Source organism: Cyprinus carpio, chromosome B16 (genome assembly GCF_018340385.1).
Source record: "Cyprinus carpio isolate SPL01 chromosome B16, ASM1834038v1, whole genome shotgun sequence".
Taxonomy (NCBI): Eukaryota; Metazoa; Chordata; class Actinopteri; order Cypriniformes; family Cyprinidae; genus Cyprinus; species Cyprinus carpio.
Genome location: NC_056612.1, coordinates 755,780 through 778,596, shown reverse-complemented (window position 1 = coordinate 778,596; position 22,817 = coordinate 755,780). Strand labels below are relative to the sequence as shown.

Sequence of the window (22,817 nt, the reverse complement as noted above, 5' to 3'; positions counted from 1 at the left end):
GTTAGGGTTAGGAGTGTGAAATTTGGTGCAAACGGGCATGAGGGCAATCTGAGGACACGGAGAGAGTTACAACAAAATCAAGGATGCTGACATCATCCAAAGGCAATTTAGTCTAATTGTGGTCATTTCTTCTGCTTTTCTTTTGTGCTTGGATTCTGAAGATTGTCGCTAGTGGGTATATTTCCAGATTGTGATAAGAAACAGCTGTTCAGTAAGTTTTTGGATCTGACATCCGCTGAACATTCAGCCCAGCAGCAGATTCATATGCGATACAGGTGGCGTATGTAAAGCACAGCGGTAATAAAGCATTACACTCGTAGAGCTGCTCTGGGACCCCGTCGGTGAGAAAGAGCCCAAAAAAAAGGTTTGTGGAAATAATTTCTTCATCCATGCTTTGGGCCAGAGATTAGAAAGTGCCAATTATACATGATGTCAGTCTCACTTACCATGAGGAGCGTTTATGTGTGAGGCTATGAGGGAGATTGAGTGGACGGCAGCGGATGATTTCAACATCGTACTGATGCACTGGCCTCATTTATCGACTTTGCTGCTCACACAAACCCCACACCAAGCGACCCCTGGCAGATTCAGTGGAAACACATCTGTACAACCTGACAACTTCCACATTTGTTCTGCTGGTGGAGGGAGCATGAGTAGCTATTCAATGGTCTTGTTTGTCGAGCTTGCGAAAAACTAGCAAAACGCTTGACTTTGATTTCAAGGACATTTGTTTATGCTTGGACGGGAGCCATTTTCATCAGAGCCATGTGCATAAAGCGGGCTTATTTAGCAACTGACGTGTTGCTTTGAATATGTGGCCCCCTTGAATCCAGATGTCAGAAGAAAAGAATGCCTGCACCCTGCGAAGGTCTTCTTTCTCTGTCCCAGAAAACCTGAGAGGGAAGTGAATTCCCGCTGAGCAGGAGCATGGATCACGGTAATTGCCAGCGGTACCTCCGGGCCAGAGCGATGAGCTCATTATTTTTCCCAAAACCCTTAAGTCTCGCAAAACAACAGCCGGCCGACCGCGGCTCTCGGTGGAGCGGTGGGAGTCGTGGGCGTGTGTTTGTGCGTGTCGGTGTTGTCTTCCAGACATCCACTCTGTTGAAGCGTCTGCAAGTTCTTACTGTTTTCATGATAATAAGCAAGTCAAATATAGCTAGTTACAAAATATAAACCATTTCTCACACAGCCTCACGTCTCTGACTTGAAAAGCAATGCGTTCCCTTTTAAAATCACGTTTCGCTTAAGTTGTATCCCTCTCAGTGAGATGCTGAAGACTGCAGACTATATTATCCATCCATCTATCTCTTTAAAAGGACAATCCCTGTGCCCTAATATTCATACTACACATCCTAAATACTATGTGAGATTAAAATAAGTGTGTCCCAAAGTTGTATGTTGTATGTACTGTATGTTGAAAAGAGTATGCCAAAAGTCCCAGGATCTGTGCACAATCTAATAGCTTATATTGCCCACAATCCATTGGCTTTGGTGAAGGATTCGGTTCAGAACTACAAACACAAATAAAAAGTGTTTAAAAAACTACAAACATGGTGGATTTGCACGACTGCTGGTTAAGTAGAGAGGTTTATAAAGGGGTTTGAATTACTAATAATCAACATTTAACCTGGCAATATATATATATATATATATAATTATTATTATTATTATCAATAATAATAAATAATGTTATTCAATTCAAGTTTATTATTTTGGACTGCAGTTATATCTGATCAAATGCACATTAATATTCTTTAGCTTGGGTTAAACTAATTAATTTTACTTGGCTGGAACAGCAGCTATGCTAATTATGCCTCTATTTGTTTCTCTGTTTCTGCTGGGATTTACATCCCATGGTAACTAGGATTTACACAAGCTTTAGCCTGGATCCAGAACACCTGAGAAGAGATGATGCCAACCCCTCAGAGGACCTCAGATGATGCTAACCCAGAGACAACAAAAAAAAAAAACACATTAAGCTATAAGTTTGATTGCATAATTGCTGTTAATAGTGTAAATCGTCTGTTAGTTTACGTCTTTTATTGATTTTTCTGAACATTTCTGCCGTATGCACATACACTGACAGTCACCACTGATAAGCTACTACTAAATATTGTAGAAACTTAATTTTCTGTAAAGTTGTTTTGCAATGATCTGTATCGTAAAAAGCGCTATACAATAAACTTGAATTGAATTGAATAATAATAAATAATGTTATCTGTGTTATATTTAATCTCCAGCAACAGTGTGAACTTTCATAAACAGCCATTAATTCTGATGCATCATTATGCAAAAAATATGAGCAGAGTTTCTCCATTTAAAGATCTATAGCTGGAAGATTAACAAGGTGCTTCTTTTCTCTCCAGTAAAGTGGGAAGTTAAATTAAACGAAATATGAAGGATGTTAACTGTGACAAGTTGAAGGTTTCAAAGGACATCCTGGGATTTTTAATGACCACAGGACCTCGGTTTAATGTCTAATCCAAAAGAAGGTGCTTTTTTTTTACAGTGTAGTGTCCCCATCGCTATACTGGGGCGCAGTACACTATCCAGGTACTGACCAGGCTCAACCCTGCTCAGCTTCAGTGGGTGACCAGTCTTGGGCTGCAGGGTGATATGGCTGCCGGCGGCGACATGACATCTACATCTACAGTGATTGGCTTAAAATCCTCTGTGTCCAGAAAGGCACTGGTCCAGGTTCAGTGGGCAGACATTGAGTTCCCACAGCCCTGCCTCTCTGCCGTGGCTCTGGACTCTGTGTTTAACTATATGACGTCCACTTACTCTCTCCACACACCAGACCTTTGAATGGATCCTCATCTCCTCACGATTAATTACAGCCACTGATCTCTGCTCAGGTCAGTTTTCTTTTTCATTTTTTTTTATTGGTTTAATAGTTTTCATTTTAGAATCAGTTTTAGTTTTGGTTAACTACAATAAACCTGAAATCAAATAATGGATGGATTTTGCAACATCACCACTTTAAGAACTTTACTTTGTCTCATATTTGATGCTGTTTGCATCAAGTCTGTTGTTTTCCTGTTTATTACTGTGAAGCTGCTTTGAAACAATCTGTATTGTATGAAGTGCTATAGAAATAAAGATGACTTGACCTGACATTGAAAACAGACATAATTATGGATCTCATTCACTAGATTAAACATTTCTCATGTCATGATCGTCCAGATTTAAACACTATACATCATAACCAGCACAACACACATTTTGTTTTCCCCACTGAAAAACCTGGATAGGCTGTTTCAACCGAGAGGAACATTTTATTGTTCAGAGACTTTTCCATAGCTTAGGAGAGTTTTTAATGATCAACTATCTCAGATGTTTATCTCCTGAAAGTCCTAAGGAGAAATAGAAACAGACTCAAATGAATCAAGTCATACAGTAAAAGTATGAAGATATAACATGCGGTCAGATCATCAGCTCTTTCTCAGGAGGAACATCTGAGAAGCATGTGATCTCACTGCTGTCAGGAGAAAGACATGAAGATGTGACCGTGCTCTCTGCGTGTGCACGTGTGTTTGTTTCAGACGGACCGGGATGAACGTGAGGGTGGTTTTCTGAGCCAGATTGAGGTGTGTGGTCTGAACCTCTCAACTCCAGCAGGTTTGAGCAGCTACAAATATTCCCAAAGCATTGCCTAAACCTGGAGAGTGTTACACCTACTACATCCCAGCCAACAGAAGAACCGGCCAAAAGAGGACGATGTCTTTGTGAAGCTGCTCTTCATTAACAGGTGGTCCTGCTCTTGGCAGGCTGTCTGAATTTCTGCAGTTTGAGGCGTCCTGCCAAGTACTCAACTGTCATTCTGCCGTCAGAGGAAGGCAAATACGTTGATTTACGCCCGATTAGGTTCCTGAATTCCAAAAAAATCCCATCTGAGAAAACAAATGGAGCAAAGCATGTGCATAATCATAAGCTGCATAAGCGTGTGTTTCGTAAAGGGGTCGTGAATATGAATATCATATATGTAAGTAGGGCTCCAGTTAATCACAGCTGTTCATTTGAATCTAAATGCTGCTCTCGTGACATTACTTATAATTACTAATTACCATATTATCGTTTCTGAGAAATGAAATGCAACACAATCCTCTCATTATTAGCTGTGCTTCATTAATCTTAAAAAAAGAGGAATGAAAGACAGTACAATACATACACTATATATGTGATATATGCACACATACACACACACACACATACATTTAGGAGTTTGCGCAAAGTGAATCTCAGGTATATAATTCCCACAATAAAGCAAACTTCCAAATTATAAAATGCATGTTTATATGAGTTACTCTTGCCAAAATCCATGTTTTGGTCTATTTTTGGTGTATTTCTTATAAAAACACTATCAAATATATATAATTATTTTTTTACTATGTACTTTTAAGAAAAGCTATGACCAAGGCCTAAGAAAAAGAGAGAGCTTTGTATTTAATAACTTCCCCATCTGGAGCTGACTGTTATTGTTTGGCTGGCAGCAGAGAAGACTGCTCTGATCAGCTTGTGTCCGTCAGCAGCGCTCGGTTTATTTGAGGGTCGACGAGTCGTCAGTGTCAGGAAAGCACTTCTCCTGCGCTTCTCTGGAGTGGATTAATGGAGATGTAAGTAGTCCTCTTACAGAACATTTATATAAACTACACGATGAACATAAAAGGGTCATTACATTGAACAGAACAAGCAAAAATAAATCCTCCCAAACAAAGTACTTCAAATTTCTGCTAAATCAATAAGGACTTCATTCAGATCTCAAGGAAAGACTGGGTCATGAAACAGTCAGTTCAGTCTTATTCATGTGTTCTTTACATGCTCATCTTAGATCTGGAGTATTTGATTAAAAACTGACATCAAACTAAGCTCATTTATAGTTCCTTACAGTCGTTAGGACACACTTCTCAATACTCAAGTCATTCTTTGAAAACTGCTCACACAGTTCTAACCAAAATGCAATAAAACAAGCAAAACATTTCATACAGGTTTCAAATAGAAAAGTCTTTCATCAAATAAACACACTTTGTCACTCATAAAACTACGACCTAAAAACACTACACTGTAAAAAATGACCGTGAAATTTACAGAAAAACTATGTAAAATCCATACAGAAAAGTATTGTAAACCCCAAAACATATTTTTTTTGTTTAATTCACAGTGGAATTTTGTAAACTATTAAACATAATATTTTGTTATATTTACAATAACAATATGTGATTGTAATCAAAATTATTTGTTAAAATTACAAATTATTGGTATCAAAAACAGAGAAATACTGTAATACTCATAACAAAACAATTTTGTTAATTTGACATGCAAATATTGTAAAAACTAAAGTTTTAGGTCTGTTGTTTTTAAAAATACAAATAAAGTATGTATGTCAATTTACAAGTTTATGCTGTAGACTAATTTTAGCATGATTGATGAAACGATGCAAATTGAGGTAATACATTTTTTTCCACAAAAAAATAAAAATAATTGTGAACCTGAGAGGTTGCCCATCTATATATATAAAAATATGGCTACAATTATAATAATATTGTTTCTATAATTTAGGCTATTTGTTTGTAGCATATTGTACACTGTAAAAAATAAGTGTCATTTTAACTGTACAATTTTGTAAAAACGCTACAAATAAAAAAGTGTTAATAGGTTAACAGTAAGTTCCTGTACTATATACAGGGAAAAACTGTAAAAGATCTAACCAGACATTTCATGTAATTTTACAGTAAAATGCTGTTAATTTTACAGTTTTTAGAAATAAAAAAAGAACACATATCAATGTATAATTTACAGTCAAAAACTGTAAACTGATATTCCCAGAATTCCCTGTGTGACGCTCCACATTTGAAAGTATTTTGTTTAAATAATCATGTTTAATAGTTTTTTGTTATCAGTTGTACATTTGGGCTTTATGTTACATCTTCTGCTGTTTAATGAAAGTTTATTGAATTGTTTAAGTATCGTGTGTCACCATGATGGTGTTTTGTGTTTGCATGAATGACTTTGTGCACCTTCTATATATTAATATAAACTTCTGCTTGTGGCGAAGCTACTTGTGATGAACTTCGATTCTTCATGTGGCTTTTTTTTACCACCTGCATTATTATGGTGGTTGTCAGTATGTTAAAGGTACAAAACAGATTTTAATAGCAGTGTGCGTTGTTGAATTTTACTGGTTTACATTCAAATTTTCTTGTTTGTAAATAACAGTTTTATACTGTAAAATTTACAGTTTTGGCCGTAATTGTGTATACAGTTTTTCTGTATTTTTTACAAAAGTATTCTGGCAACCACAGCTGCCAAAATTATTTTGTAAAAACTACAGACTTTTGTTTACAGTGTACTGTAAAATTTACAGTTTTTGGCCGTAATTGTGTTTACTGTTTTTCTGTATTTTTTTACAAAAGTATTCTGGCAACCACAGCTGCCAAAATTATTTTGTAAAAACTACAGACTTTTTTTTTACAGTGTACTGTAAAATTTACAGTTTTTGGCTGTAAATGTGTTTACAGTTTTTCTGTATTTTTTACAAAAGTATTCTGGCAACCACAGCTGCCAAAATTATTTTGTAAAAACTACAGACTTTTTTTTACAGTGTAGCAACAGACAGCATACAATGACTTCTTTCTTTCTTATATATATATATATATATATATATATATAGATATATATATATATATATATATATATTTACAAAACAAGAATGACACTCTCTACTGTTTATAATTCACTGCATGATGTTACATTATCCATAACAGTACAAAACCATTCCAAGTTCAAGTTTTCCCCTTTTGTACAGATAGTAATGAAACGTGTAGCTCTTCAGTTATATCAAATTACTTTAATTATTTATTTATTTTGCAGTTTATTTTTAAACTGCATATTATTATTATTTTTGTTATTATTAGGTATTACTGCACTCTCAGAAAAAAAGGCACAAAAGCTGTCACTGAGGCGGTACCCTTTCAAAAGGCACACCTTTTTACCTAAAGAGTCCATATTGGTACCTTAAAAATATATATAAGTACCTAAAGTGTACCTATTAGTACATAAAAGGTACAAAAGTGTCCCTTTTGAACAGGTTATGCCCCAGTGAAGCCTTTATACCTTTTTTTCTGAGAGTGTGTAGTAATGTAGCATATTCCTGTCCTATTCATTTGTGTATTATGCTTTTGAAAAGAGTATGTAATCATGCACACTGGCCTGTAGGTGTTTGCGTATGAGTGAGAAAATAATTCATTGAATGCAATTTGTTCCAAAGCAATGATAAATGATCCACAGTTTAACTCATATAGACTGCTGACGTGCTCACTGTGTGAAGAGTGTAGAAAAAGTGACCTAAGTAATGACAAATGTGTCCTAGCAATTATAAAAAACTGTAATGAAGCACTGAATCCTCTAAGCTGGTTAAAGCTGAACAGCAGCTGATTGTATGTGTATATGAATCAGGAGTGAGGCCATAGACTCAATCGCCCTCGCTTTCTGACAGCATTAACAACAACAGATGCAAGCTCTGAATGGCCACTCATTACAGCACATGAACGAAGCAGAAAGGCCTGCTCGACAGCTGAAGAGCTGTCTGATAAAGTTCACCGTCCCTACAGCAAACATCGGCTCTGCATTCATGTAACATCATATTAATTAAAACACGCCAGCACTTATCAGACACTGATGAGCAGACCTTCACCTCCACTGTTGCTTTTTTATAACAATATCTAAAATCAGCTGAGAATCAGAACATAAGAAATATGTTTGTTTTGTTTTTTCCTCTCCATTTTTTCTTGTTCCACTCATAAATCTAAAGTGTATGCATAAAAACAAGGAAACAAAAATAGCTAATTTAAAGTTGGGATACACTGTATTTTAAGGTGTCTTTATTACAGTGTAATTACACAAATGAGTACTCTGTGAAATTTACTAACTACTGTACTTACTATAGTGTTAAGGTTGGGGTTGGTTTTGAATTGTTTGCTTGTAATTCTGCATAATGTACTGTTATCACTATAGTAAATACATGTTTACGGAGCCACTAAAGAATTTTTTTTTTTTTTTGACTTTTTCATGTGCACAAGAAACCATTTTTGAGCTCATGCGTTACATTTTCCGGTTGCGTCACTTCTGCCATCTTACAACGAACAAAAACAAGCATGGATGCACATGAATTAGCCTAACTGAGATCTATTTTAAACTTGGCCTTCAATACGAAGATATTGTTTCTGACACAGATAAATCATAAGAACCGCTTTTTCCCTCAGGCTATATTCCACCTAAACAATGCATAACATCTCTGGGATGTACATAACTTTTCAAAACTTTTCATCTGTAAAATAACACATTCGTAATTTCTTGTATTTTCTGTATATTTTGTTGTACATATCTTCTCAAAACATTTGCACATTCATAATTGTGTCTATTTTCTCTATATATTTTTATTTTATTGTCTGTTCTCTTTATTATTAGGGCCTGATCACCAATGGTGCAAGGACCCTCCTGGAATTGCTCTGTTTATTATTATTCTTTCTATTCTTCTTTTTCTCCAAAATAAAGTGCTTTTTTGAGGACCTAAACATGCTCGAAAACTCACGAAACTTGGCAAAATGGCTCAATAGCGCCACCTATTCACATTCAATGATGTTCCCCTCCCGCTACGTTTCACGTACATGCATAAAAATCGACACACACATGTAGCACACCAATATCTACAAAAAGGTCTCTTGGAGCAAAATCAATAAGTTGGTTATTTTCTCTACAAATTTGTGTCATTTTTGCCATTTTCAGGTGTTGTATTTTAACGAAATCCTCCTGAATTAATCAGATCAACATCAAATTTGGTCAGTGTAATCTAAAGCCCTTTGTGATGTTAAATTGTGAAGATCTTGAGTTTTCATGAAAGGGCGTGTCAGTGGCAGACTGAAAAATTTTGATGTTTCGCCATAAAACAGGAAGTGGCTATAACTCAGACACACATGTCCGATCTTCCCCAAACTTCACATGTTTGATAAGACTCCTGACCTGATCAGATCTACAAGCCCATATTCAGTTATAGTCATAGTGCCATCTACTTGCAACAGGAAGTGACACGTTTTACACTTTAACAAACTTTTGTTGTTTGTTTGTTTGTTTGTTTGTTTTGTGTTTTCAATTGCTAACAAGTGTTTACCAGTACTCAAAGTGGTTACACTTTATTTTGATAGTCCACTTTAGACATTCTACTAACTATAAGTAACTAGATGTCAACTAACTGTCATTAATTCACAACTACATGTCTGCTAACTCTCAGAGTAGACTGTTAGGTTTAGGGTTAGTAGAATAAGTTGAGATATACTTGCAAAGTTTCTCATAGTCAGTATGTTGTATGTTGTGGACCCATCAAAATAAAGTGTTAGAAGATATTAAGCAGACTAATACTCTAATGACTGCTAGCTGACATGTACTGTAGTTGCAAAGTTACTCACTGTCTAAAGAATGTCTAAAGTGGACTCAAAATTAAGTGTTACCCTTAAAGGTCTTTTTCTAAACTCCTAACACAGCAACACACCTACATCACACAACAAGCCAAATAGTTAATTATATGGCCAAAATCATATTTTGTTAAACAAATACAAATTCTATATTTCAAACTCTACATTTCTGCATATACTAACTCGTATCAAAACACCGCAAACCTGATTCAAAATTGAGTCTTTCGGTCCAAACATAAGCACATGTTTTCTAACCAACAGGAACATACAGTCAAATATAGCGCATAGACTGTCAAAATGCTAAGGCCAACCAGAGGGCAACAGTTCAAAGAGGAAGTGGGCTGGGTGTGTGGAGTACAGAATGATTTGCTTTGCCCTTTTCCTCACTCTGGAGGTGTAAAGAATTTGGAGGGGGACCAGTAATCCTCTCAGTAGTCCTGATTGTCTGCTGTAGTCTCAACCGAACCAGACAGTCCTGGTCCAACTACTCCTCTCCCTAGTCCACCTTGTTTCTCTGCCATCATAGAGGATGCATTAAAGCAGACATAAGGCTGTGATATAGGCAGAAAAGCTCATTTTTGAGCAAATAGGTCTGTATGAAATCATGCGCATCCATATACTCATTTTTGTCACAGTAAAATTGCAGTGACAGACAAAGGAAATAGGTTATTATTTACATAAATCAGACACTGTCATGCGTGCACATGTGAAAAGTTTCTTGTGAGCACAGGAAATTCTTTTTTTCTTTTCTTCTCAAAGCCACCATGTGCTGGACAGATCAGAGCAGCTGCGCTGGAGGAGGAAGGCCATGAGAAAGCCATGGGAAGAGGAAACGAGAAGCACTGTGGGAAACTAAACACAAACACACACAAGGAAGTTACAACTCTGAGAAACAAAGGTTTCCACAGCATTTGCTGGAGGCACACAAGAGCAGATTCACACAAAACACTCGCTGCGTATTTCCCCACAAACCACAGTAATGATCGCTCGGCTGTTTATTCACAGCAGTGCAGAAGAATCAGCGAGACGGAAGAGAGGAGCGCACACTGAGGTTTTTGGAGGGCGCTCTTCACCACACGGAGGAGACGCATGAGGAGTCACATGACCAAAACAGGAACCAATGAGACGAAGGGAATTCAGGTTCACTACAGAGTTTAGTGGGTCAAGCCCGGCTGAGGACAGCAGCAGCCAATGAGACGAGCTCAGAACGATGTGCGAATACAGACATGAAATGTGATTATCTGGTGTGAAATGAGCTCGTCTCGAGCTTGAGAGAGAGAGAGAGAGAGAAGAGCGGCCACAGAGAAATGAATGGATGAGTGCAATACCACACCGACTCAATGATGAACACGTGTGCCGGATGGTTCAACATATAGTCAGCACAAACATTTATATTTATGCATTTGGCAGATGATTCTACCGAAAATGACTTATATCAGTATTTAATTCTCTAAGAATAAAAACCGCTACCTTCACGTTGCAAAGATGCTTCATATTTCAATAACTACACCAAAGGACCCGTTTCACACTTCCAGGGCTCTCAGAAGTGGAAGCAGTCATAGCAGGGTAAACTTTACCGCATTAAATTTAGTTCAACTTAAAATCTTACATTTTAAGTATAAGCAAACCAGCTGTGCAAGTTATCACAACTCAAATTATATTAAAACAAAATTTGTATTTTCTTGTTGAAACTAATTAAATTGGGTTAATGAGTTATAGAAAATAGAAAATGATACAATGCTATGACTTACTGATCGTATAATTTTTTTACTCATATCAATATACTGTTTATTATTATTATTTTTTTTTGTAGCGAAGAGAAACTGCAATCATTTTGCATTCCTATTTGCCCCAATAGCAAAAGAAAAAATCCACAATAGAGTTTCTATGACTATGAAAAGATATGGATAGACTACTACTGTTATTGCTATCACTACTGTACTACTATTGCTACTATACAGATAAATGTGAAGATTTTAATCAACATTTAAATCAATTAATCATAAGTGTAAAACCTACACTACAGAAAATGCCTTTCTGAGGTTGTAAGTAAAAATAATATTGGAGTATGTTTTATAAGATCATGAACTGCCTTTGTTTTTTTGTACTGTTCTCTGAGGTTCACTTATATTATCAAGATTTTTACGTCAAAAAAAAAAAACATTAATTAAGAAGTAATAGGCTATTTTCTGAGCTGTTTTTGACCCCCTCATCAGATAGCTCTGTTTGAACAGGTGTGGAGGATTGTAGACTCGGAAGTAAACACCACTGCTATGATTGCTTATAGTTGTGTATGACTGACAGCGTACTTTCCTCACAGATGGATGCTGCTGTGATATAGGTTTAAAACGCTTAAATAACTCAATACATAGCAAATCATCTGTAATAACAGACAAAGCAATAGTGACACTGTAATGAAAACAGTGTTGTGTCATTACTGTCGGATCCAATATAGTGGCACAGCATCGTCTTTTAGTTTCAATCTTGTTTGTAAATGAATCCACGGTAAAAATGAAGTGAACAAAGGACCAATTTCTTACTGGAGCGCCACCTCATTTAAAATAAAAATAAAGTTCTTCAAATAAAGTTTATTGTTTGGTTTCTTCGCAGACCTGTGTTCACCTCTATTGTTATTCACACTACAGGCATTCATCTGTGGGTGGGGCTAAACAGGCAGCGATGTAGAATCGGTGGGCGGAGCTAAACAGGCAGTGACATAGAATCGCTGGGCGGGGCTAAACAGACAGCGATGTGGAATCGGTGGGCGGAGCTAAAAAGGCAGCGATGTGGAATCGGTGGGCGGGGCTAAACAGGCAGTGATATAGACTTGCTGGGCGGGGCTAAACAGGTAGCGATGTTTAATCGGTGGGCGGAGCTAAACAGGCAGTGACATAGAATCGCTGGGCGGGGCTAAACAGGCAGCGATGTGGAATCGGTGGGCGGGGCTAAACAGGCAGCGATGTTGAATCTGTGGTCGGGGCTAAACAGACAGCGATGTGGAATCGGTGGGCGGGGCTAAACAGGCAGCGATGTTGAATCGGTGGGCGGAGCTAAACAGGCAGCGATGTAGAATCGGTGGGCGGAGCTAAACAGGCAGCGATGTAGAATCGGTGGGCGGGACTAAACTGGCAGCGATGTTGAATCTGTGGGCGGGGCTAAACAGGCAGCGATGTTGAATTTGTGGTCGGGGCTAAACAGGCAGTGATGTAGAATCGGTGGGCAGAGCTAAACAGGAAGTGCTGTAGAAGCAAGCATTGATCTTCTTTTGCGGAGGCAGTGCTTATCCACACTATTACATCATAGAGTTGTGCATTCCACAAGCTGTCGTTTTTACACCAATGAGAAAGTTTTGAGTTCTGAAACTTACAGGATGTTTTTATAGTACAGTGACCACTTATTTGTCAAAAGATCAAGGGAATTTCGGTTTCTCATTTCATGACACCTTTAAAATATCACAAGATCAAGATTCCAATGTGATAATTATCATTTATTTTTAATTCTTTGTGAAATGTACTATCTGTAAGAATTGTTTTAGAGTAAAGATGTGTTTTTAGTGTATGGTTTTGCTCAGTCTAACCAGCACCACACAAACGTACAGCATCTGTTACAGCGGACTCTGTGAACAGTTGTGTATAATGCTGTAAAGGTATAATTTAATATGTGACTCAGTATGCACAACATTCTCCCTAAACTCACACACAGAGACTCATAAACCCCTCAGGTCCAAGAGACATCTGACACACCATGAATTTTTGAAACTAATGTTTCTGTTTAGTGGCTGCTTTCAGATGGGATCGAATGATCTCTGGAGATTCTTACGAGGAAGGACATGTTTGGTAGCTGTGGTCACATTAGTGCACGGTTCATGAGAAAGCAGCTCTGTGGGGCACGAGTAGACGAACACACCTCAAAGACCCGCAAATGTCAGAGAGGCTTCCTGCTGAGCGGCCCGTCAGTGCTGACCATGACCCCGTGACCCCGGCAGCGCTCACGCTCGGCTGTTCTGAGGTCAGATAAGAAGCAGAGCAGGAGCGGGAACGAGAACGAGAGTGGGAGGAACAGGAAGAAAGTAAGACGCTATTTATAGATGAAGCACAAACACATGCTTAAACAAGAGAAAAGCTTCAGAAGAAACATCCAAACTTTAGACTGTAGCTTTAATGTGACAGTCTACCTCTGAATACAGCACCAAATACACTAGAGTTTATGCTAAATCTGCCTCAAAAGACCAGTTGATTTCCATGTTTAGGCTGGATAATGCCAGATAGTGGTGGTTGAGTACACCAGCAAAAACAAAAAATAAATTTAAATTTAAATCATTATTCACATATGCATATATCGTAATCGTATAGTATTATTAGTTTCAAAAGCAAAAATGTAAAAACACTAACCTGATTTATCATAAAGGAACCAACAATATTAGCAATGCCACAAACCAGAAACATACACAACTTGAGAAGTGAAATTGCAGAACACAAGTAAACGTGTGTGTGTATGTGTGTGTGTGTGTGTCCAGCCTGTGGTCCCCAAGAGGGAAAACAACAACAACAACCAAAAAAATAAAAAATAGTAAATGATGTTTATCTGAAAGTGTAACAAAACAAACAAAACATCTTTAATGTAAGTAGTATTAGGGTTGGGTTAGAGGATAGAAAATATTGTTTGATCAGTATAAAAGTAATAAAAGTCTATGGAAGTCCCCACAATTCACAGAAACAAACATGTGTGTGTGTAGCCAGCAGGCCCAGTCTGTCAGGTCACTGGGTTTCTCAGAGACTCAGGGTTGTGTGTGAAGGTCGGGAGGAGGTGTGCATCAGGTGGCGTGCCAAGTATTGACTGTGTGTGTGTGTGTGTGTGTGTGTGTGTGTGTGTGTGTGTGTGTGTGTGTGAGAGAGAGAGAGTTCATGGCCCACATCCGAGCCGTGCCAGGACAGGAAGTGGAACTTAATGGAGATGCTGCTCTCCTTCATGAACAGATCTGTGTGTGTGTGTGTGTGTGTGTGTGTTCATCGACACAATGAGACGCCGGAGCTGTGAGTGTCATACTGTCTGCTCACAATGAGCTGTTATTTGTTGGGCTTGTAAAACAGTCACATGAGTGTGATCTATTCTTTCTGTGTGTTGGAGCTCATTGTAATATTGTTTACTGTCTCTGATGAATTAGCCTACAGAACTTCATGATATTCAGCGGATACTGACTCACTGTCATTCATGGACACAAACGCTCTTCAGTGCATCATCAGTGGATCATGTGAAGGAAACATTGACCTTTGACCTGCTCGAAGCATCTGCATCTAGTCATCAATATTAGGCTTTTTTTCTTTTTTTTTGACATTAAAAGTGATAGTTCAGCCAAAAATGAAACTGTTTTTATCATTTCCTCACCCTCATGTTGTTCCAAAATGAGAAAGTTTCTTTCTTCTGCTGAACACAAAAGAAGATATCATAAAGAGTGTGGGTAAGCAAACAGTTTCCGTCCCCATTGACTTACATAGTATTGTGTTCTCATGCTGTGGTTCAGCAGAGGAAACAAACTCAGCTTGAAGTTGGAAAGACTTGAAGGTGAGCAGTCCTTTTAAGAGCAAGACGCACTGGGCGCCAAACCACACACGCTCTTTAGTTTATACGTTTATTTCTTTAGTTTATTGTTGTTTTTATTTTATTTTATTTTTTTCCTTTTTCTTTTAATAATTGAAAAGCAAAAGCTATAATAATTTTTATAGTGTTGACATTCAGAAACTATGCATAATTGGAATCATGAATATTTATTTATTTGAGATCACAACTCTCCCATGATTCTGAATCGAACTGAACCAAATTGCATGCAATTTACTAGAGGATCTGACAAAATGTTAATAGCTGTTTATTTAAAAATGAATACATACAGTAACAATATACATACACATAGGCCTTTTCACTTTAAAAAAATTAAAAAGAATCTTCTGGGACACTTGAAATTTAGCTCAGGAGCTTTTGAAAGAATCTCTTGAAAGAGTGATTCAATGACAAATACATTTTCGACCAATCAGTTGTCGCCACCTACTGGCATAACATGAAATGAGACAGTCTTTCTTTGAAAGGTCAAGTTAATTTCAGAAAGTGATTTGCTCTATATTGATCGCTACTCAAGACAAGAGTGTTTATATCTAAACGATAACATTTTAACCCAGTAGCTCTGTGATTATTTGGATGTTTGTAACACAGAAATAATGATATTATATGTATCTTGATAACCGCTCTCTCTAGTTCAGCAGCAGCATGAACACAGATTTGAATGTTCGCTGTGATCATACTTGTCAAAAGTTTTAATAAGCATAGACAAATCATTGTTGTTTAGAAATACATTTCCAGTGGGTGTTTGATGCACTCTTTTAATGATCAATCATGCAGCTCTGTGGTGTCCCGTGTGTGAATTTAGCATTACCTGGTCTCTGTCTGAGAAAATATAATTCCCAGTGACTTACCAGATTACTGAGTGCACTTACTTTTTACTTGTGTTTTTAATTATGTATTAATTTATGAAAATGATTATAATAGGATTACAGAATCCAGAAATTGCTGTTTATTTACTAACAGATTTATTTTTATCAAGTTCAAATTATTATTATTATTTTCAAATAGATTTATGTCTTACTATTTTATCAAACGTTATGTTAAATAACTTGTAGATATTGTTATGCATGTGTTGTGATATCATACGTTGTCTGTAAGCAGTCATCAGCTGCCCTGCTACCTAAAACATCAACAATCTTTAATCTTTTCACGGTTCGGATGTGAATGTTTGTGTTTTCGGAGAGGAATCGTCTGGTATGAGGGACTTAGGGTGTTTTCACAGCTCTTGTTGACTGATCAAGAGAAGCAGAAGCACTTCACGCTTGTGTTTTTGTGATCTGCTGACAGTTTGCTCACGTCCCACGCTCTGAGTCAAACCTTCTAGCGCTGATCCAGGACCAGCCTCTGCAGACCCAGAGAGACGCGTCTGAGAGAGCGTGGAGCTGAGCTCAGATCAGCAGCAGACGCAGAGAATCGAGCCTCTTCCTCAGGAAGAAGCAGGCCTGACTGTGTGGCACGAAGGTCTCCTCCAGCCGGATGTTTGCAGCGACACGTTCAGCGTGACAGTGTTTACTGAGCCTGCTGCGGTTGAGATCTGCTGCTGAAGTGAAACGGCTTGGCTCTCTTCCAGAGGATGCACTGTGAGATATTTCGAGAAAGAAGAGCGCTGGTGTCAGAGTGCTTGAACAGAATCTTCATGCTGCTCCAGGTGGCTGCTGCTGGTTAGCGTTGGTTTGATGTTGGCTTTGTTGGTTTACCCACACAGTCACACTGTTCACCAGCAAACATGACTGATGACCCTGGGCTGAAGGTGGAAGATCTTGAAAAGCGCTGTTATTTTTTAGTTCCAGGGATTTTGTTAGAACGTACAAGGCGAGTTTCCTCAGAGGAGGCAAAATTGGATGAGAAAACAACTGGATGAGACACCAGCAGTTACAGTTTGCTTACACACACAATCTTTACTCGTCACACAGTTTCTGAAAGCTGACACTCAAACAGCAGAAGCACACACCAAATCTGAAAAACCATACACTAATTCCCTGCCTTTGACTCAGTTTTCAGTTTCATAAAACACTTTTTGCAAAACACAACACAGTTCTCTATGTAACACACAAAAATTTCATTCTAACAGGGATTCATATTATGGCAAAGGTGTTTGCAAATTATAATTTGAACGCAGTGCTTTATTTTGCAACAGATGTGAGGCATTTAACATTTTGTGTGTGCAATTCTTGGATTTGTGTGTGAAGTTTTGAAACAAAGAGGCTGAAAAAAACTGTAAAGTTAGAGTGGAAGTCATCGACTCTCTCGTCTCCGCTGAGCTCAGTGAGTTTTAACAAACCTCTAAAGCGTGCGCTGGGCTTGATGGGGCATCACTGAGAGTATAAGGGAAAGCCATGTGAGACTTTATGTGGCACATTTTGTTAGTGAGCAGTCAGCCTGGTGAAGTTAAAGGCACAGCTCAGTGTCTGCTGAGCTTTGATGAATGATGCTCAGACTATTAAAAAGAACAGATGAACATCCGTTTACGAATAAAATATACATGAATGTGTTCTTATAACTGTTATTTTGGAATTGATGTAAACAGGCTAAAAAAACACTGATTTATGCTTGGGTTTAATAAAATACATATATTTATTTTTTATTACATATTTATTGTATTTGTTAATGCACACCTACAAAACAGAATGATATCTGATGTTTTTTGTTTGATTGTTTTTTTACAGTGTCAGATTTAGAAAGAGCTTTATTGCCAAGTATGCTTGCGCATACAAGGAATTTGTTTTAGTGACAAAAGCTTCCAGTACACAGAGACAACAACAACACACAGAGAAAGGGGAAAATAAATAAATAATATAAATAAATAATATGCAAATAAATAAATTGTATGAACAGTTGATAATGGAATAGAATAGAGTAAGATGCAGAGATGTACTTGGATGGATGGGTAACAAATAAATATAAGGATATTGCAGATTTTTATTGCATAAGTGGGGAACATTTAACTGTTTGATTGTTTGTTGTATGTTTGTTTGACCTGGAAAGTGTCTTACGAGTGTATCTGGAGCATGAATTTACATTGGATTAAAACACAAACAAGCAAAATAACAAGGCGAGTCTTTTTTTTTAGAAGCACAGCACAGCACTGGAACACACTCATCGTTCGGCTTTCACAGCTTAAAGAAATGTGACACACTTTCAAAACAAACCGTTTCAAAGAGGAAGCAGTGGGTTCAACCACTAAGAATATTTCCAGACTGCATGTGTAAGAATACGAGAACAGCTTTCATGTCGTCTTTACTGACTGCAGGTGATGAAAGATTTGCACTGCCTGGAATCACCTTCGCTCTGACTGATTTATTACTCACTGATAATTGTTTGCACTGATAAGTCGAGACGCGCTGTGCATCCTCACCGTGGCCTCTGGAGCGTGTCGATGACGGTCCTCTTACACTCTCAATTTGAAGTGCTTGGCTTTCATTAACCGCGTCACAAAGGAAAGTCAGTCCTGTACGGCGCTTCAAAGGCTCGGGTCATTAGGGCCAGCAACAGGTGCAGGGAGAACCTGAAGAGCACAAGAAGACCCCCGTCATGTCTAGATGTCACTGATCTCTAGGACTGTGTTTGAGTCTGGTTTGTGTCCCTCTTTGTGCTTTATCTTAATCAGAAAATCCCTTTGAGCATGAGTCTGAACAGTGTACTTGAAATGCCTTTGTTTATTTAGCGTACGATAGAACACATTCTTCACTTTGGTCTTGACACCAAGGAGCTAAATTTCAAAACTCAATATGCCCTCATTTCTCATCCATATCTTGCCTAAAAGCTTCCTGCATGTTTGTTAGAAAAAGAACCAGCTTTCAAATAAACAGTAAAAATAGCCCACCCGTGCTGATGCAATGCACAGAAAGCTGCGGCGGCGCATGCATCCGTGCAGAATGTATGTGTTTGGGCTCATCTCTTTACACCGCACGACTCCGCTGGCGCTGGCTCGGACTGGACCAGTGTTCCTCAGGCTCTCCCAGATGACTAGACTGAATTACGTAACATACTGGAAGTGGTCAGCGCTCACAACCCTGAACGCCGCTGACTCTGTGTGCATTCCGTGCACTCTGATGCCAGAGTTTATGGATCAAGTGCTAGTTTCTGATAGATGCATACAGATACAGATACAGATACTTGGTGATTATCTTTATACTGCAACACTCTACCACTATCCTAATTAAAGATCATGTTCCATGAAGATATTTAGTAAATTTTCTACCGTAAATGTATCAAAACATAATTTTTGATTAGTAATATGCATTGCTAAGAACTTCATTTGGAAAACTTTAAAGGTGATTTTCTCAATATTTTTTTGCACCCTCAGATTCCAGATTTCAAATAGTTGTATCTCTGCCAAATATTGTCCTATCAATTTCACAATTTACATCTCAATTATAAATCTCAAAACACACACACACACACACACACACACACACACACACACACACACACAAATGAAATAACAACAAATGAAAATGATATGAAATTATCATTGTAACCAGTAAGATGGCAGCACAGGATCACTCATTAGCTCAGTTGCCATTTAAACTTCCTAGTTTTTTTTTCATATGTTTGTTTGTTTTTTTCACATCTTGTGTCATTAACTAATATCATTAAATAAATACATAAACAAACAAATAAATATGCCCAGACACCAAATATCTAGAAGGGATAATTATTTTAATACTTAACTAGTTAACTACAGATTAAATCATTATTAATTATTAAATATTTTTCAATTAAATATTTTCAAATATTTTTAGATTTAATTTAAAAACTACATTTTTAAAACATTGCCTTAAAAGGACACATCAAAAAGTGCTTTAAGCTCTATCTGTAATGGTAGAAGCTTATAGTCTTATACATGATTGCATGCTTTTTTTCTCTTGTTATAATGGGAAGATTTGCGAGCATGCAGAACTCCGTAAACCTATAAAAAAAAATGTAAATGTGCATTTGAAAGTGTTTGTGTGGGGAAAAGAACAACACAATCGTGACCTCCTCCCAACACTTTCTCATCGGATATACGCCAGTCTCATAGCTGACCTATTCTGATCTCATAAAGGTGAATTTTTATCAAAAGCTGAGGAGTTTGCTTCAATGTAAATGAGAAACACTCAGAAGAACTCAGTGAGCTGAACTGTCCGAATGATTCAGAATGAATTCACCTGTGTGATTGATTCATTGATAAGAACTGACTCAAACTCTGATGTGTTCTCTAATCAGGCATCACTTGATTCTCACCTTTGATTCTAAAATACTAAAACACATCTGTAATACTGCTGACATACTGTAATATCACATGTACGGCACAACACTGGGCTGCTCAGTGAAAACACATTATACTGTATATCTGTCATGTTAAAACTAGAACTACACCTAACCAACCTAAGAGAGATAAGAAGTCCAAGTGGAGCTGTGAACGCAAACTCTGAACCCACAAAAACAATAGTGGAGCTGAACAATCATGTGAAGAGGAAGAAGACAAGGACACTTACTGAGTGAATCATCCTGTTCCTCTCGTCACCGCTGCAGCAGATCCCATCTGATTCTGAAAGAAGAGACACATGAGAGATCTGAGAAATGACACGAAACACAACCAGCTGAACCACACAAGGATCACTGCAATTAAACCAGCAGGTTTAGGAGCAAGTGTTCCTGTTCTAACCAGGCCTACTCCGTGTTTGTGATTCATCCAAACAGATCGACAGAACATTAGAGAAAGTTTAGAAACAGATCCTGCTCTTCAGAAGGCTTGGATTAAACCACTCCATTCTTTCGGATTATACGTTAACAATGACTTCATTCATTTTTTAAAGCATGAAATGGGTAGACTAAAATTATGAGACAATATAATTATTAATATCTTCATTATGCACTAGCCAGGCAGCATGTACACTAGCCAGACAGCATGTAAACTAGCCAGACAGCATGTACACTAGCCAGACAGCATGTACACTAGCCAGACATCAGACAGCATGTACACTAGCCGGCCAGGCAGCATGTACACTAGCCAGGGGGACAGCATGTACACTAGCCAGACATCAGACAGCATGTACACTAGCCAGGACAGCATGTACACTAGCCAGACAGCATGTACACTAGCCAGACATCAGACAGCATGTACACTAGCCAGGCAGCATGTACACTAGCCAGACAGCATGTACACTAGCCAGACATCAGACAGCATGTACACTAGCCAGACAGCATGTGCACTAGCCAGGCAGCATGTAAACTAGCCAGGCAACATGTACACTAGCCAGACAGCATGTACACTAGCCAGGCAGCATGTACACTAGCCAGACAGCATGTACACTAGCCAGACAGCATGTACACTAGCCAGACATCAGACAGCATGTAAACTAGCCAGACAGCATGTACACTAGCCAGACAGCATGTACACTAGCCCAGACAGCATGTACACTAGCCAGACATCAGACAGCATGTACACTAGCCAGACAGCATGTACACTAGCCAGGCAGCATGTAAACTAGCCAGGCAACATGTACACTAGCCAGACAGCATGTACACTAGCCAGACAGCATGTACACTAGCCAGGCAGCAAGTACACTAGCCAGACAGCATGTACACTAGCCAGGGTGATTCAAAGCAGTGTTTTGGGAAGCCTGTGTTATTCAGATTCCCATGAGCCTCTTCTGGTGGGAAACGGAGCAATAAACCGAATCCCAGCAGAACACAGCAACCTCAGAGAGACTCACATCTGTCTCAAAGTCTCAGTGATGTTGGGTTAGCATTAGCCTGGAACCCGCTCAGAGTGCTAATGAAACAAAGATCTGCTCTGGGCTGTACTGTGGCTGCTGTGTTTCTGAATTGGAGGGTGTGTTTCGCTCTAACTCTCAGCAGCAGTGGAACCAGTTCAAATTAGCGGTGAGAAAGATCTGCCGCAGATAAACTCAAACCAGCTGTAGGGTAATTAAGCTAAATGGAAGATTGCAAATGACTGCAAAACAATATTTTAACTGGTGCGCTGAGAACTCCCTCTTCAGCTACAGCAGTAAACACGGGGCCTCAGAGGGTTTGCACTTTAACACACTAGTAGGGCCCCATAAGGTTACAGCATATTGTACTTCATATACATACATATATAACGTTGTAAAAAGTTTGGAAACGCTATGATGATTTTTACATGTTTTTGAAAGAGGTCTCATCTGCTCACTAAGGCTTAATTTATCTAATAGAGTAAAAACAGTGAAATATTACAATTTAAAATAACTATTTCTATGTGAATCTCTGTTAAAGTGTAATTTATTTCTGTGATGCGCAGCTGTATTTTCAGCATCATTACTCCAGTCTTCAGTGTCACATGATCTTCAGAAATCATTCTAATATGATGATCTGCTGCTCATTCTGTTTTAATGATTACATTTAACTACAATAATCAAAAAAGCAAGTCTAATTAATTTTAAAAATAATAAATTTTGGCCAATTTAACAACATTTTATTAAAAGTAAAAAAAAAATAAAAAAAATTAATGTTTACTTTTATCCAAAATCCACTTTTCTTTTTCTAAAATTCTGTAATTTTTCCCCATTCTAATTTTTCTGGACTATTCAAATCATAAAACTTTTTATGATTAAACAACACAATTAAACAACATTTTATTAAACACTTAAAAAAAAATACAGAATTTATCTAAATTCTGTATATTCTGTTCTGATTTTTCTGGAATTAAATTATTTATTGAATTCTACAATAATAGGGCTTCCCCCCACCCCTCCAGACACACTTTTT

General features: G+C 37.9%; 1 long non-coding RNA gene across 5 annotated transcripts in view; it reads right to left on the bottom strand.

Annotated features, from left to right (window-relative positions):
* The window catches only part of LOC109104625, a 94,617-nt gene that overhangs the window by 4,417 nt on the left and 67,383 nt on the right, over positions 1-22,817 (bottom strand). For 2 of the 5 annotated variants that reach the window (XR_006156653.1, XR_006156651.1), the window contains exons 3-4: positions 20,564-20,616; positions 17,939-18,588 (exon numbers count right to left, since the gene is read on the bottom strand). This is a non-coding gene — a long non-coding RNA (uncharacterized LOC109104625). Of the gene's footprint in view, positions 1-17,938; positions 18,589-18,906; positions 19,097-20,563; positions 20,617-22,817 lie in introns of those variants that run through there. The other 3 variants (XR_006156654.1, XR_006156655.1, XR_006156652.1) reach the window with 3 other exon arrangements.